Consider the following 17,995-nt stretch of genomic DNA (forward strand, 5'->3'; position numbering starts at 1 on the left):
AGCTCACTGACTCTTTCTTCCTTTTGATTAAGTCTGCTGTTGGAGCTTCCTATAGAGTTTTTCAATTCAGATAATGTATTCTTTATTTCTAGAATTTCTATTTGGTTTTTTAAAATTGATTCTATTACTATGTCAAGTTTGTCATTCTGCTCCTGATTTTTTCCCCAGGTATCATTTAATCTTCTATCTGTACTTTCTTGTGACTGCCTGAATATCCTCAAGGTGGGTTATTCTGAATTCTCTGTCAAATATTTCATAGATCTGCTGTTCCTCTGCATCCATTGCTGGTGCTTTGTTTGTTTCATTTAATGGTGACATATTTCTCTGTTTTATTTTGATCTTTGTGTCTTTACATTAATGCCTGGGTATTTGAGGAGACTGTTTCTTGCTGCTGATTCTGTAGGGAAGACTTTTTGTGAAGATTGCTAATCACTTTTATGTCTGGACTATGTGGAACTTCTGGCCCAGGACAGAGTCTTTCCTGCAGACTGTGCCCCCTGTAGTTCTATTACCATGGCTGATTTGCACTGAGACCAGCTGCCCACACTCTGCCCAATGTTCCCCTGGTGGGCCAGCCTTTCTCTTGCACTCTATTCACTTCCCATGGGGCATGCATCCCCCACAATAACTCACTGGCCTTTGGGTGGCTCCTGCTTCTGTATGAGCCCAGGAGAATCTTGCCAGTGTTCTTTATGGCCTGTAGGCCGGTATGATGTGCTCTTGTGCTCTGAAGCCCTCTTCCCCACCCCATCCCCCACCCCCATCCCAGACTCCAAGCAGTTTTATGCAGAGGATGTCCTGGTTTTTTCTGGATTTCATCAGTGTGTAAGAGCCAGTCCCTGCCTCCATACCAGTCTGGCTCAGAACAATAGGCAACATCTCCACACTCTCTCACTGTTTTCTCTCATGCCTTCATGAACTCTATGGGTCTCTCCTCCTTTTCCTCCAGCTCTAGTGGTTCTAGGTTGGCTATCTTTGCTTTTTCTATTTTTTTTTTTTTTTTTTGTCTTTTTCGTGACCAGCACTCAGCCAGTGAGCGCACTGGCCATTCCTATATGGGATCCGAACCCGCGGCGGGAGAGTCGCCGCGCTCCCAGCGCAGCACTCTACCAAGTGCGCCACGGGCTCGGCCCTCTTTGCTTTTTAATAGTTGTAAATTGGTTAATTGTGAGAGGGTGAGATGCTGGGAATAATCTATTTCACCATCTTGATTTCCCATGACTTTAGATTCCCATTTCCTTCACTTCTTTATGGCTACTTGACAAAATGGACTTAAGTTGACCAAGTTAACCTGTCTTAACCATGCTGTTCTCATTCAGTCTTCTCCACCAATTCATTCTGTTTCCTTCCTTAAAAGTCTTACTTCATCTGGGATCACTCATATGGGAAGCTCTCAATAGAGTAACTCCACCTAACTGCATGCATGCATCTGCTTTCCAATGCTCTAATAATATTTGCAATTCAATTTTCATCTTATTTGTGTGAATTGTATCCAATTTTTTTTAACAGGTTAGCACATGGTATTATTATTATTATTATTATTTGTTATTCTACTGTAGAACAATCACATTATTATTTCATTGTAGTTTCATTTGGGAGTCTTTCTACCAAACTGATCTCTTAATGGATGGATATATGTCTTTCATCTCCATCTTCCCAACTCCCAAACAGTACCTGACACATGGCAGACAATTTTACCATATTTTCCTCCTTGCACCATTTGTATTGGGGTCCTATTTTTCACCCCTTACTTGTTTCTCTCTGACAAACTGCTTAAGTTTCTAGAGTTTAAATAGAACCAGATTTAGCAGCAAAGGGCCCTTTGGCTGACTGTGAACATCCATCTCTATAACTGGCTGCAATTATTCTAGAGCTCTTAGGTTCACTTATTAAATGCTCAGGTGTTCAGGCATTTGTCTAAACAGAAATTACAAGTCTGACTTGGAGTTTTCCTCAAAATAAAGTTAAAATTGTGAAAGGTAAACTTAAATGTCAATAAATAAGCAAAGAATGGACTGGTTTCCTTCAAAGTGTAAGCTCCTTAAATCTATGTGTCAAATCGGTAAAACTGACACTGCCCAGTATTTTGGAAACATTTTTGTAGAAATAGATGTGCAATATACTTTAATAATAATTTGTATATATTGATATAAAGATTAAAATATTAAAGGCAGATACAATAATCAAGAGAATGGTGAAGCTCCGAAGTAGAGGCAATGCAATCTAGTGAAAATAATACCGAATTAAACATCATAGGACTCAGATTCTAATGTGATATCACAGTTGAATGGCCCCAAGCAATTCACTTAATCTTTTTGAGGCAACATTATCTTGTCAAATGAGATGGTTGGAGCATATGATCTCTAAGATTCTTACAGCTTTCAAAGCTGTCACACTTTAAAGTGCTGTAGAAAAATATACAAAGTTTTATAATGTAATTATGATTATTAGAATACAATGAACACATCACAGCTTCTAGAGAAAAGAATATGAATTGTTAATTTCATGAAAGCTATGGGAGTGTGTTCCAAAGTGCCTAGGAAACTGAACACATGGTAAATAGTCACTATATTTGACAAAAGGTTGGAAGGCATCTTAGAGTTATCTATTAAACATTTAATTTTACAGTTGAGAAAAGTGAGGTGAGAGAAGCTAATTTACTTGCTTAACATCACACTGAGCAAGTAAATTGTGAAAATTATACCAGGATTCAGGTGTTTAACCCCAAGGTAAATAGTTATTCTATGTTGCCACCCATTTGCATCACAGGAAAAAATTGAGGCTTAGGAAATATTACTAACAGCTACAATCAGTGTGATAGAAAAAAAATTACTTTCAACAAATATTGTTAGTGTTTTTAATACATAGAGTTCTTAAAAATTAATAAAAAGTTAATCAAATAGTCGAAAAAATATAAAAATAATGACCATACAAGTCACAGAAAAGATCTAAAATGTGATTAACATTTGAAAACTTATTTGCTAATTTGCAAAGAAATGCAAATCGAAAACAAAAATGAGTTTCTTTGTTAGAATCAATGTTGTGTGGAAAATCATGATGGTAAATTAGATATTCTGAAAGTGTACAAATGAAGTTTTGGCATAAACAGTATAAACAGGGAAGGGAAAAACATATCCTGTGTTAATTCCAAAGAGAGGTTGTTGCCCTTCCAGGGTGGGAGTGTTCTAATTTAATCAACCTGTCACATGGTAGCTGCATGAGCTCTCTTCTGCCCATCCCCCATACCCCTGAGAAATCCTGGGACTCTGTTGTTAGAAGTTCAAAGAACAGAGCAGAGGCTACAGCAGATCTGTCTCAATTAGTGGAAACCCATGCATAACCTCCATGCCTGCTTCTATGACCAATTTGTTCATAAATCATTAAGCAAAAATGGGGAAGTCTGAAAAATAAGCTAACTGACATCCACATGACAGGTTATCTTGTCCACTTGATTACTGAGAACATGCTCGCTGAAAATGCCTATTCTCTCATTCCATGCCTATTCCAAGAGGTCCATCCATGTTAACTCTTCCTAATACTTCCTTGATACCCATTTTCCAATCTTGTTCCTTCCAGGACCCGACCATCCAGCCAATCCATTAGGTTGAATTACCTCAAATCAATATCAAGTCCTATCTCTGGCCATCTTGCCCACAAAAATAAAAGGAACAACCAGGCACACTGTTCAAGGTTCTTTCCACTGGAAGGTTTTTCACTGATTGTTTTTCTTCAAGGCTAACCTTGAGTGAGGCTTTAATGCTCCACCTATCCATTTTGGATGGTGCTAATACTTTGTGCAAAATTATGTACAAATCTGGCCAAAGTTTTTCTTCTTTTGTCAACTTTAGTCAACATAGAGAACTTTTTGTGAATTTAGGTAGAGAAAGTAGTGTGGCAGGAGTAGAAACCATAATCATTTGAGCTACTCGTTCATCCAAATGACCTAAACTTTGATGACCTGTTTGAGTCCATTCTCATATGTATTACTCCCATTTGATGATGGTGTCTTGCTGTGTATGTCCAACTTTATGGTTGGTGAGTCAGACAACACCCAATCAACTTGGCAGCTTGTGTTTAAGTATTCAGTCTCTACTGGACCTCAGTAGCAATAGAGAAGCTATTTCTAGACAAAAGAGTAGTTATTGACAGAAAACAACAGAGCTTATTCCCAAATTCCAAGAGTCTGTGTTGTGACTTACCTATAGGGGCTTGTCAAGGGTCTTTACAGCATATCTATTTGCTACAAACATCTTAAGAACCAATGGATTTATTGGATCATAGGTCCAAACAGCAGAGCAGCTTGAGTGGCAGCCTGGATCAGCTGCAAATCTTCTCTCGTCCTGTTCCCCATTCAAAACTGGCAGTAAATAGGCTAGCAGAAGAACAGTCAGCTAAGTTATATGCTTCTTTCAGCATCCAAAAAGACTCACTAGGTATTATGGTAGGAAATTCGTAGCAGGAAGTTCTAGAGATAGCAGTTTGTCTTTAGCCTTAGAAGAGATATCGTGATATATTCCAGAGCACTAAATGTTTCGCTGAGATGGCTGATCAGTGCATTTCTGTGGGTTTTATTTTTATTTTTATTTATTTATTTTTTTTAAATTTTATTTTATTTTTTTTAATTTTATTTTGTTGATATACATTGTAGCTGATTAATGCTCCCCATCACCAAAACCTCCCTCCCTTCTCCCTCCCCCCCTCCCCCCCAACAATGTCCTTTCTGTTTGTTTGTTGTATCAACTTCAAATAATTGTGTTTGTTATATCTTCTTCCCCCCCCCCGGTTTGTGTGTGTGTGTGTGTATGTGTGTGTGTGAATTTATATATTAATTTTTAGCTCCCACCAATAAGTGAGAACATGTGGTATTTCTCTTTCTGTGCCTGACTTGTTTCACTTAATATAATTCTCTCAAGGTCCATCCATGTTGTTGCAAATGGCAGTATTTCATTCGTTTTTATAGCTGAGTAGTATTCCATTGTGTAGATGTACCACATTTTCCGTATCCACTCATCTGATGATGGGCATTTGGGCTGGTTCCAACTCTTGGCTATTGTAAAGAGTGCTGCGATGAACATTGGGGAACAGGTATACCTTCGACTTGATGATTTCCATTCCTCTGGGTATATTCCCAACAGTGGGTTTTATTTTTAATCATCTTGTTACATCCTGCTTGCCAGGTCCTATGAGCATTATATTATTAATATATTGGAAAAGCACAATTTCCTATGGAATGATGTGGTAGATAGTGTTCAAGATGGCCCCTACCTGATGCATAAAGCAGCTTTATCTCTATTATGAGGGTTAAAAAGTTCAAAGTATTAAAAACAACTATACCCACAATTATTTCTTAAGGGATACAAGTGACCAGAAAAAGATAAACTTTGACATCAAAAGCATAAAAGTTGGGGAGAGAGGGAGTGAAAGTGTAGCATTTTCATTTGTGATTAAAGTTAATTGTTATCATCTTAAAATAGCTTGTTTTAAGTTTAAGTCTATGTTTTATGTAAACCTCATGGTAACCACAAAGCAAAACCCTGTAATAGAGGCACAAAATATAAAAAGAAAGGGTTCAAAGCAGATCACCACAGAAAACCATCAAACCACAGTGCAAGACAGCAAGAGAGGAAAAAAGAAACAAAACATTTATCAAATAACCAGAAAACAAATTACAAAATGGCATTAGCAAGTCCTACTTTATCAACAATTACCATGAACTTAAATGGATTAAATTCTCCAATCAAAAGACATAGAGTGGCTGAATGGATAAAAAACAAGATCCAATCATATGCTGCCTACAAGAAACCCACTTCACTAGTAAGGACACAAATAAACTGCAAGTTAAGGGATAAGGAAAATATTCCATCTAAATGGTGACCAGAAGAGAGCAGGGGTACATCAGACAAAATAGACTTTAAGTCAAAAACTGTAAAAAGAGACAAAGCTATTATACAATGATAAAGGGGTCAATTCATCAAGAGAACATAACAATTGCAAATATATGAGTATATGCACCAAATGTCAAAGCACCATGATCTGAAGGGAGAGATAAACTGCAATACAATAATAGTAGGGGACGTCATCTCCATTTTCAACACTGCACAAATCATCTAGACAGAAAATCAGTAAGAAAACATGGGACTTGAATTGTACTTTAGACCAAATGGACCTAATACACACATATAGAACAGAATACACTTTCTTCTTACATATGCACAGAAGATTTTCCAAGATAGATCATAAGTTAGGCCACAAAACAAGTATAAACAAATTTAAGAGGATTGAAATCATATTGAGTATCTTTTCTGTTCACAATGGCATGGAACTAGAAATTAATAAAAGGAGAAATCCTGGAAAATTCACAAATATTTGGAAATTAAACAACATACTCTAAACAACCAATGTGTCACAGAATAAATAAAAAAGGAAATTAAAAAAATACCTTTAGACAAATAAAAATGGAAACAAAACATGCCAAAACTTATGGGATGTAGCAAAGGCAGCCCTAAGAGGGAAATTTATAGCAATAGACACCTATATCAAAAAAGAAGAAAGATCTCAAACAATCTAACATTATACCTCAAAGGAGTAGAAAAAGAAGAAGAAACTAAGCACAAAGCTAGTAGAACAAAGGAAATAGTAAAGGTAAGAGCAGAAATAATTGAAATAGATAAGAAAAACAATAGAAAAAAATCAATAAAACCAAGAGTTGGTTTTTTGAAAAGATTAACAAAATTGACAAACCCTTAGCCAAATTAACTAGAAAAAAAAAGAGAAAAGACTCAAATAAAATCAGAAATGAAAGTGGAGACATCATAACTGATATCGCAGAAATACAAAGGATTATAACAAACTACTATGAACAATTTAATAGAGTTTGGATGTGTTTTCCCCCAAAACTTATGTTGAAATATGATCCCCAATGTGGCAGTGTTGGTAGGTAGAGTCTAGTGGGAGGTATTTGGCTCATGGGGATAGATCCCTCATGAATGGATTAATGCCCTCTCTGGGGGGTAGGAGTGTGTGTATAAGCTAGTTCTCACTCTGTTAGTTCCCAGGAAAGCTGGTTGTTAAAAGGAGGCTGGTACCTCCTTCTCTCTCTCTTGCTTCCTCTCTAGCCATGTGTATTAGTCCATTTTTGTTACTGTAACAGAATACCTGAAACTGGGTAATTTATGAAGAACAGAGGTATATTTGGCTCATGATTCTGGGAGAGCCGTATCTGGCATGGGCCTCAGACTGCTTCTACTCATGGCAGAAAGCAGCAGGCAGCTGTCGGGTACAAGTAGATCACACAGTGAGAAGAAGCAAGAGAGAAAGAGAGGGGAGGTGCCAGAGTCCTTTATAAAAACAGCTGTCATGGGAACTCACTCACTACCTCCACCCTCCAGGGAGACCCTCAATCCATTCATGAGGGATCTGCCCCCATGACTCAACTCCCAACACTGCCACATTTGGGATCAGATTTCCATAAGAGTTTTAGGGGGACAATAACATTTAAACTCTATCAGTCATTTTAGGCCAGCATTACCCTGATACCAAAGTCAGACAGGGGCACTACAAAAAAAGTACTAGCAAACATTCTTTCAACAGCATGTTCAAAGAATCATTCACCATGATCAAGCGGGATTTATCCCTGGCATGCAAAGATAGTTTAACATATGTAAATCAATAAATGTGATTGACCACATAAAGAAAATGAAGAATAAAAACCATATGATCATCTTAATAGATACATAAAAACCATTTTACAAAATTCAACACCATTTCATAATAAAAAACTCTCAACAAATTAGGTATAGGAGAAATGTATCACAACATAGTAAAGGCCGTATATGACAAGCTTACAGCTAACACACTCAATGGTGAAAAGTTAAAAGTTTTTCTTCTGAGGTCAGGAACGAGATAAGGAAGCCTGCTCTCATTTCTTTTCAACATAGTTGTGGAAGCTCTAGCCAGAGTAATTAGATAGGAAAAATAAATAAATAAAAGATGTCTGCATCAATCTGTTTTCTGTTGCTTATAACAGAATACCTGAAACAGGGTAATTTGTAAAGAAGTGAAATTTATTTCTTACAGTTTTGGAGGTTGGGAAGTGCAAAGTTCAGGGGACACATCTGGTGAAGGCCTTCTTCTTGGTGGAGACATCCTACAGGGTCCCATAGAGATGCAGGGTTTCACGTGGCAAGGAGGAGGAAGATTGTTTGTTAACATGCTCACTTGCTCTCCTTATAAAGCCACCTGTCCACTTCTGTGATAACTCATTAAACCATTAACCCATTACTCCATAAATGGATTAATCCTTTCATGACAGTATAGTCCTCATGATCAAATCATCTCTTAAAGGCCCCACCTTTCAACACTGCCACATGAGCTGAGGATCAGTCTTCCACATGAGCTTTGGAGAGGCCAAACATTTAGACCATAGCAGCATACTAACAGGAGAGGAAGAAATGAAATTATTTGCTGATGACATGATCTTACATATGGAAAATTCTAAAGACTCCACCAACAAATTATTGTTAGAATTGATAAATTCAATAAAGCTACAGGATACAAAATCAACATAACAAAACTCAGTAGCATTTCTATACACTAATAATGTGTTATCTGAAAAGGAAATTAAGAAAACAATGCTATCTACAATAGCAACAACATGAAAACAAAATACTTAGGCATAACTTTAACTAAGGAGGTGAGAGTCTTGTATACCAAAACTGTAAAACACATGAAAGAATTGCAGTAAACACAAATAAATGGAAAGATATGTTCATGGAATGAAAGAATTACTATTGTTAAAATGTCCATACTACTCAAAGCAATCTGCAGATTCAATAAAATCCTTATCCAAATGCCAATGTCATTTTTAAGAAATAGAAAAAACAATTCTTAAATTTGCATGGAGCCACAAAAGACCATGAAGAGCCAAAACAACCTTGAGCACAGAGAACAAAGCTGGAGGCAGGCATCACACTACCTGACTTTAAACATATTATAAAGCAATTGTAATAAAAACAGCATAGTAGTGGCATAAAAAGAGACTCATCAACCAATGTCACAGCATAGAAAGCCCAGAAATAAACCCACACATTTACGGTCAACTGATTTTTTACAAAGCTGCCAAGAACACACAATGGAAAAAGACAGTTCTTTCAATAGAAGATGCTGGGAAAACTGGTTATCAAATGCAGAAGAATGAAATTAGACCCTTATCTTAAACCATGCACAAAAGTAAACTTAAAATGGATTAAAGACATAAATGTAAAGTCTGAAACTGTAAAACTGTGAAAAGAAAACATAGGGGAAAAAGTGCACAGCATTGGTCAGGGAAACAATTCTGTGGATGTGACCCCAAAAGCTCAGGCAACAAAAGCAAAAATAGACAAATGGGATTGCATCAGATTAGAAAGCTTCTGCATGGCAAAAGAAGCAATTAACAAAGTGAAGATACAACATACAGAGTTGGAAAAAATATTTGCAAATCATACATGTCATAAGGGGTTAGTATCCATAATTTGTAAGGAACTTAAACAACTCAATATCAAGAAAACAAATAACCCTGTTAAAACATAAGCAAAGCACGTAAACAGCTAATTCTCAAAAGAAGGCATACAATGACCAAAATGTGGTATATAGACACAATGGAATATAATTCATACTTTAAAAAAAAGAATGAAATTCTGTCATTTGGGACAACAAGGATGAATCTGTAGGACATTATGCTAAGCAAAGTAATCCAGGCACAGAAAGACAAATACTACATAACCTCGCTTATATATGGAATCTAAAAAAAGTTGAATTCATAGAAGTAGCAAGTAGAAAAATGGTTTCTAGAGGTTGCAGGATGGGGAGGGAGGGAATAGAGAGTTACTGGTCAAAGGGTACAATATTTCAGCTAGAAAAGAGGAATACATTTTTGTGATCTATTGCATAGCAGTGTGATTATAGTCAATAATAATGTACTTTATATTTCAAAATAACTAAAAGAGTAAATTTTAAGTGTATCACCACAAAAAAAGTCCAGTAAGTGAAGTGATGGATATGTTTATTATCTTGATTTAATTACTTCACACTTTATACGTATATCAAAACATCACACTGTTCTTCATAAATGTAATACAATTATGATTTGTCAATTAAACATAATGGAAATAAATACCTGCTTTTCCAGTTTTTTTTAAAAAAGACAGCCACCATCAATTCTTTTTGTCCTTGTGTGCATATGCTGCTATTTGCATCAAGAGATTGAGACCATTTCCATTCGGGTTGAGTTTGGGCTGGTGTTAGTGACTTTCTTGACTGGCATAAGTGACATTTGGGGACTTTTGAGGCTAGGTAATAAGAAGGCTTACAACTTTTGCTTGCTTTTCACATGCTTCCACATGAGAGACAACAGTTGAGAACTGCCCAGTTGAGCCCAGTCAAGCCACAAAACAATGAGAGATAATAACAGTTTACTGTCAACTTTGGGATGGCTTGTTATGCAGCAACAGATAACTAAAACAATGGCAATGCTAACAAAGAACATGCACATTAGATTATGGCAGAGGAACAGAGAGTTGATTTAGCTCTATGACTTGATAATGAAAGTATATTACTGTCCTGCTAAGTAGATGAAAAATGTGTCTAGTGGTCTTTCTAACAAATACAGGGGGAAAGTCATCTGCCAGATCAATAGCTGTGTATCAGCACAGCCTGTGTAAATAACATTAGAAACAGCAGCTGTAATTAGAATTACAACTGATTGAGATTATGGTAATTTACTCTCATTCTCCAGTGACAGTAAATCTGTGTGCTACATAGGCAAAATAGATTAGTTACGTTTAGATAGTTGAATGGGCACATTATCTGAATTATAACCTTTGAAATCTTCAAGTTTCTGCTGGTGACACTAATACCTGAAATCTCTTTAAAAAATGCAATATTGTTTTTGTTTACTCTTTTGGCAAGAAGGAGTAGTTTTAAAGTTTTCCACAGGGACTTCAGTACTATAAAAATTCTCACTTCATAGCTAACAGAACCAATGTGGAGATCCTACCAATCACTGAGTAGGTCTATTGCAACCATGTATTCTAGAACTGAGGAAATAACCAGAAGTTTTTTTCTGGGGACACAATGGACCCACTCTGAGATGGACATGAGCCTTAATTCCACTAATCATCTGACCTCTGACTGTATACCACGTGCTTTGGGATCACCAATGATTAGGTCAGGTGAGAGCCAGTGCCAGGAATCCCTGAAAATTCTGAGTGTATCCTCCTTGCTTCCAAATGCACAGTCACCCTGGTAAGTGGCAGCAAGTTCCTTTGAGGAAGGTGGAATGAAATGTTTATGGTGTACTAGTAAATGGCACTGTAACAAAGTACTTCTTCAAGAGGATCTATCCTTTCCTTCATTCAAAGGGCTCTGGGTCTGTGAACTACCTCAAGCCTGGGCACTGTGAGGGGTGAGAAGTATGCCTCTCTATATTTGTAGTGCAAGTCATCATACCTAGAGTTTTGTTTGTTTGTCTGTTTTTGCTTGTACACATCAAGTAAGACTTGAATAGGCCACTCATGTATTTTAGTCATGGGGCCACCATCATCAATTAACTACTGCCAAATGTCAAATTATTCTGTTTACTGCTCTTCTACAATACAGCTAAGAAGTTCTGATATATTAAGTTGATTTAATGTAGGCCATCATTAAGTGGAGGTTTTAGTCAACCAATGAAGTTAGTTCTAGAATACACCACCAGCTGCCTGAGCCAATGCATTAAATCCAGAAGTTTTTGCTGGTGCACCTATATGAATAGAGTTGGCCTAATCCAACATTACATTCATTCTACCTCAACTGAATACCTATATACATTTTCTGTTTTTATTAATAGAAATTGGAAAAATCTTGCAATTTTGCATTTCCTTTCAGGTCTGACTTTATGCCTATCCCTCCAGGGACTGCTGGGATTTGCATCTAGTTACAGGTCTAAAAGTGAAGACAGGTAGTGCAGGTAGATCCCCTATAAAGTTTTCTGTCAGGATAGGTCATTGCAAGTTTGTTTCAAGGAAATGGATCATCATTACAAGAGGAAGAGCTGCTTTTTCAGCAAGGGAGGCTTGGAATTTGGGGATTAAAACTCCTCTGTACAATTAGAATCTACCCAAATGTCCCATCTCAATTTTCAGGGTTTCACTCATTCTCAATCAATACCCAAACTTTAGCATAAAAAACTGTTTAAGGATTTAAGTTTACTTTGTATTATAATTCAAACAGTTGCAGAATTAGATTTGGGTTTGGTTTTTAGGAATCTCAACCTGCAGACGCAAAATATAAGAGATTGTTTCTGGGCATACATAGAAGTCCTAAAAGATGTGAGCTAGTGTTTTTCCTTCTCTAAGTCTCCAGCACATTAAGGAATAGCTACCTCACCCCACAATGTTATATTCTTTTTTTCCACTTTAATGTTCTATTGCACCAGGAACCTGATCACTCAACCCTAACAATACCAACACACATAGCCACGTGTGATTATAGAACATAATTTAAGAAGCTGATTTGTCACTGCAATAGGTAAATGCGCTTTGTTCCATTTATTATTACCAAAGGGGTCATTAATGCCTTTAAATCTGATCATAGCAGAGAACTAATTCTATGTTTCATCTTTGAGATCTTGTTCTTCTAGAACAGCCACTGGTGCTAAAAACAGGATCATTCTAGATTTGGCTAGGAAACAGTAATAACAGAAATATTATAAGAATGACAGGTTTTATTAAGAACTGAGACTTACACAAATGTAGGAGGAATAGTGGAATTGAAGTTTGGTAAGGGAAATTGGAGGATCAGAGAAATTCACCAACTGCTGCAGCAGGAAGCACTGGAGCAGACAGAAAAGCCAGAACATGTGGGGCAAGTCTGAGAAGTCAGGAGTCTCTGGTCACCAAAGTAGGACCATGCAGTGGGAATTAGAAAGGTGAGCAGTAGAGAGGTCTGAGAGGCTGCCACACCTGTCTCTGTCTAACGCCATCTTGGGAGAATCTTACATAAATGTCTGTCATTAGTAAACTCTAAACTAGAACCGTTCAAGGAAGGTGATTCTGGGAAACATAGGTCCAAGACACAGCTAGAAGTGGAGGTGACACTGCTAATAGTCCCTGGAATGATTTTAGCAAGAGGCTCACATTTTCCTATGTAAATGGATCAGCTCTTTAGACTTCTCTTCATAGAAGCCTTCCAACTTCAGTACACAACCTCACCTGGGAGCTGGGACAGGAATCCTGACAGTGGAAACTCAACCAGGGCTTTGATCATCCGTATTATCCATCTCTACCTTCTTGAATATATTCATCAGAAGTACGTGTGGTCAGAGAAGTGCTCTCTGTGAGGATGATAGAATTTGGATGTGTTGTCTTCCCAAAACTCATGTGGAAATCTGATTCCCAATGTGGCAGAGTTAGGAGCTGTTTGGGGTCATGGGGGCAGATCCCTCATGAATGGATTAATGCCATCCCTGGGAGGTGGGGGTGGTGAGTGAGTTATCACTTTATTAGTTTCCACAAGAGCTGGTTGTTTAAAAGGACCCTGGCACCTCCCCCGCCTCTTTCTTCTTCTCGCCATGTGATCTGCTTGTACCCATGGGCTGGCCTGCCATTTTCTGCCATGAGTAGAAGCAGCCTGAGGCCCGTATCACATGTAACTGTCCCAGAATCATAAGCCAAATAAACGTCTGTTCTTTATAAATTACTCAGTCTCAGGTATTCTGTTATAGCAACATAAAAATGGACTAATACAGAAAATTGGTACCAGAGAAGTGGTGTGTTGCTTATAGCAAATACTTGAAAATGTGGAAGCAGCTTTGGAACTGAGTGTTGAGGAGAGGCTGAAGGAATTTGGAGGAATAGGCTAGAAAAAACCTAGATGCTGGTGAAAGTTTAGAAAACAAGAAAACCAGAGAAAGTTTGGAATGTTGTAGAGACTGGTTAAATGGTGATGAGCAGAATAGAATGCTTATGGAAATATGGACTATAAAGACCATTATAAGGAGGTCTCAGATATAAATGAGAAGAGACTTATTGGAAACTGGGGCAAAGATCACCCTTGCTGTGAACTGGCAAGGAACTTGGCTGCATGTGTCCATGCCCTAGGACTTTGTGGAAGTTGAAACTTAGGAGCTGCGAACCAGAGTATTTGGTGGAAGAAATTTCTAAGCAGCAAAGCATTAAGGAATCTGCATGGCTACTTGCAACAGCCTATGCTGAGTTATGGCAGCAAAGGCATGACATAAAGCCAGAATTTAAAAGGAAAGCAGAGTGTGAAGATTTGGAAAATTTGCAGCCTAGCCACATGGTAGAGAAGCAGAGAGCATTTTCAGAAAAAAAAAATTCAATGGCACTGAGAAGATTAGTACCAAAAAAAGGGATTATCAAGAGAAAGGGGAAAAGGCCCTGAAGGCATTGCAGAAGCCTCTGGGGCCAACCCTTCCATTTCAGGCCCAAAGACCTAGGGAGACAGAATGGTCTTGGGGAACAGGCCTGAGGCGCCCTCCACAGGCTCGCTGACCAGGGCCACCTCAGGAAACTACTTCCAGCACAAGCATCTCAGCTGCTCTGGCTGCTCCAGCCATGGCTAAATTGGTCTCAGGTGTGGCTGGACCCACAACTTTGGAAAATACAAGCCAGAAGCCTTGGCAGTGTCCATGTGGTGTTAGTTCTTCAGGTTCACAGAATACCAGAGCTATGAAGGATTGGGAGCCTCCACCATAATTTCAGAGGATGTATGGAAAAGCCTGGGGGACTAGGAAGAGATTTGTCACAGGGCAGATTCACCACATAGAGCCTTTGCTAGAGAGCATTGCCAAGAGGAAATGTGGGATAGCAGTTGCAGCAGAAAAACCTCAACAGCAGCATGCCTAGTGGAGCCATGAGAGTGGGACTGCTATGGAAACCCAGTAATTATGGAGTTACCAGCATGCAACACCAGCCTGGGAGAGCTGAAGTGTGGCCTCAGATCAGGAAAGCCATAGAAGTGGAGCTGCCTAAGGACACGGGAACCTAACCTCTGCACCAGTGTGCACAGGACATCGAATATGGAGTCAAGGTACATTATTTTCTGGCTTTGAGATTTAATGCCTGCCCTGCTGGGTTTTAGACTTGTTTGGGACCTGTTACATCTTTCTTTTTGCCTATTTTTCCCTTTTGGAATGGGAATATGTACCCTATATTTGTCCCACCATTGTATTTGGTAGTAGATAACTTGTTTTGAGTTCACAGATGGGACTTTGAACTTTGGACTTTAGAGTAGAAACAAGTTCAGACTTTGGAGATGAAATGAATGTATTTACCTGTGAGAAGGACATGAAATTTGGGGTCCAGGGACAGAATGCTGTGAATTGATTGAATTGTGTCCCTCAGATTTCATATATTAGGAGCTTAATCTCCACTGTAGATGTTGAGGGTGGGAAATCCTATTATAATAACTGAAAGTTAGGGCCTTGAAGACGTGATTAGATTGTAGGACCACACTGTAGTGAATGGATTAAAAATCATGGTCATGGGCGTGGTGTGGAAGGCTTTGAAAGGAAAGTGAATGAGGAGGTTAGCCTCTCTCTCTCTGCTCTGCCATTTTCTCAATGTAATACTCTGCCATCACTGTCACCACCACTAAGACTTTCATCAGTTGTGTTTCCTGGACCTTGGACTTCCCAGCCTCAGAAACAGTAAGCAATAAATTTCATTTTCTTTACAAATCACCCAGTTCCATGTATTTTGTTATAAGCAACAGAAATGGACTAATACAGAGGAATACTGTGTGAAATCTTGCCCTCAATGAACTTACCCCTCAAATGGGGAAACATACTACAGCATCATAAATCAAAGATTCCAAAAACGAGTGCACATCAGGACAGTTCACTAGTAAAGACACTCTGGAAGTGGGGTGCTGGAGTTAATTTGTGTCAGCTTACGAGAGCTGATTATGAAATGTTCAGGGATTTTGCAAGCTGGTTGACATCACCAGCCTGATATTGGCCATGATGATAGCATTTATACAGTAAAAATTGGGAAATACTATAAATCAGAACTTTTTTTTCTTTTTTTAAGATCCAGTTGCTAAATATTTACTGGCAAACCACTGTACTCTGGATATCCTAACGTACCTCGTCAGAACCAAATTTTAGACAGGTTTAAGGTATTTAAATAGTAAATTTCCAATTGCATCCAAGTTTTATTGTTTTTGGAATTCAAAAATGCTGATTTGATGTTGGAGCAATTAACGATTATAACTTATTAATATGGAAAGTTCATTTTAGAAAAAGCAATTAAGCTTAAATATCCTGCAGACAGTACAGACAGACTGCAGGAACACAGAGAGTTAATTGAAGCCATCATAAAGACAGGTAGGTAATATCTGAGTCCTCAGTTACATTTTATTTTATAAGTCACAATACAGTTGCATGTTACAATCCTTGCATAGATTTTGCATGCATACCTAGATTAACTACCCATTGTATATGTACAGTGACAAAAAGGAATCATAATTAGGTAACTTTATGTTAAATCAATTTGTTAGTGATGATGGATCTTTCAAAGAATGTGTTTGTCAGTACAAAACCTGAACCAAAAATGAATAATTAGTTAATTAGCCTTCTGTTTTTCAGGCAGCCTATTTATTTTCTGTGGTTGAAGTCCCTTAGCAATTTGCTGAATTTTAGGTAATTTTTCAATTTACAGTTAAAATTAAAATGTTAAAATACTGAATTTAGATGAATATTTTTGCATGTGTGCGTTAACAGCTTTATTAAGGTAGGATTTATAAACTATGAAAATTATCCACTATAAGCGTACAAATCAATGGCATTTAGTAAATTGATAGAGTACAATCATCACTGTAATACAATTTTATAACAATTTTATAATACAAATAAAAATCTTTGAGCCTGTTTGTCATTAATCCCTGTTCCTACCTCTAACCTCAGGCAACAATTGATCATTCTTCTGTATCTGAACCTTTATCTATTCTGGACATTTCATGTAAATGGAGTCTCAAAATGTGTGACCATTAGTACCTGGCTTGCTTCACTCAGCATAAACTTTTAAAGATTTGTCCATGTAGAGCATATATCAGTATTTCATTCCTTTTTCATGGTTGGATGGTATTCCATTGTATAGACCTACCACGGTTTGCATACCCATTCACCAGCTGATGGATATTTGGATTCATTATTGGTGTTTGTTATTATGAATGAATAATACTGCTCCGAACATACCTTACAAGTCTTTGTGTGGACATATGTTTTTCTTTTTTTCTTGGGTAGATTGCCAGAGAATGGAATTTCTGTTTTGTTTGGTAAACTTATTTTTAAAATTTCCAGAAACTACCAAACTGTTTTCCAAAGTGGCTGTATCATTCTACATTTCTCCCAACAATGTAAAAAGATTCCAGTTACTCCACATCTACACCCATACTTAGTTTTGTCTCTCTTATTGATTATAGCCATTCTAGTGGAATTACTACAAAAATGTACCAGATTTGCACACTGAAGACAACAAAGTATGTAGCTGCATCCCACAAATTTTGGTATGTTGTGTTTCCATTTCCATTCTGTTTAAGATAATTTCTAATTTTCCTTTCAATTTCTTCTTTGGCTCATTTAGAAGTATCCTATTTAGTTTCAATGAATTTGGGGGCCTTCCAGGTATCTTTCTATAATTGATTTCTAATTAAATTCCACTGTGGACAGAACACATACTTAGTATAATTACCTTTTTTAAAAAAAAATTTATCGAGACTTGTTTTGCACCCCAGCATATGGTCTAAACTAGAGAATATTCCTTTTGCACTTGAAAAGACTGCATTCTGTAGTCCCTGTTTGTAGTGTCCTAAATATTTTATTTTATTATTTATTTATTTTTTTTCTTTTTTGACCGGTAAGGGGATCGCAACCCTCGGCACAGTGTTGTCTGCACCACGCTCAGCCAGTGAGCGCACCAGCCATCCCTATATAGGATCCGAACCCGCGGCCTTG

This window comes from Cynocephalus volans, chromosome 11, assembly GCF_027409185.1.
Source record: "Cynocephalus volans isolate mCynVol1 chromosome 11, mCynVol1.pri, whole genome shotgun sequence".
Taxonomy (NCBI): domain Eukaryota; kingdom Metazoa; phylum Chordata; class Mammalia; order Dermoptera; family Cynocephalidae; genus Cynocephalus; species Cynocephalus volans.